This window comes from Bison bison, unplaced genomic scaffold (genome assembly GCF_000754665.1).
Source record: "Bison bison bison isolate TAMUID 2011002044 unplaced genomic scaffold, Bison_UMD1.0 scf7180017864367, whole genome shotgun sequence".
NCBI lineage: Eukaryota > Metazoa > Chordata > Mammalia > Artiodactyla > Bovidae > Bison > Bison bison.
In genome coordinates this window covers 6,122,476-6,123,086 of record NW_011494939.1, presented here as the reverse complement: position 1 = coordinate 6,123,086, position 611 = coordinate 6,122,476, and the positions used below count along the sequence as shown (strand labels likewise).

General features: G+C 38.6%; 1 protein-coding gene across 1 annotated transcript in view; it reads left to right on the top strand.

The window, feature by feature from the left end:
- WDR44 (WD repeat domain 44) overlaps positions 1-611 on the top strand; it is a 102,737-nt gene that overhangs the window by 60,085 nt on the left and 42,041 nt on the right. The gene's annotated exons all lie outside the window — the stretch shown is intronic.

The following is a 611-nucleotide window of genomic DNA, read 5'->3' as shown; positions in this document are numbered from 1 at the left end:
GCCAGCTTTTTCACTCTCCTCTTTCACCTTCATCAAGAGGCTCTTTAGTTCTTCTTCGCTTTCTGCCATTAGGGTGGTATCATCTGCATATCTGAGATTATTGATATTTCTCCTCGCAATTTTGATTCCCGCTTGTGATTCATCCAGCCTGGCAGGCATTTTTCATGATGTACTCTGCATGCAAGTTAAATAAACAGGGTGATAATATACAGCCTTGACCTACTCGTTTCCCAATTTTGCATTGTCTATTGTTCCATGTCTAATTCTAACTGTTGCATTTGATCTGCATGTAGGTTTCTCAGGAGACAGGTAAGGTGGTTTGGTATTCCAGTCTCTTTAAGAATTTCCCACAATTTGTTGTAATACACAGTCAAAGGCTTTAGTGTCATCAGTGAATCAGAAATAGGTGTTTTCCCCTTGCTTTTTCTATGATCCAGTGGATATTGGCAATTTGATCTCTGGTTCCTTTGCCTTTTCTTAATCTAGCTTGTATATCTGGAAGTCCTTTAATTGGCAATAATTTAGTCTAAGGCCAAAGTGAGTTCTCCACTCAAGTCTGATCTTTTCCTCATGTGGAAAGTATAGCAAAGAAAGCTTTGAGATTTTTTTAG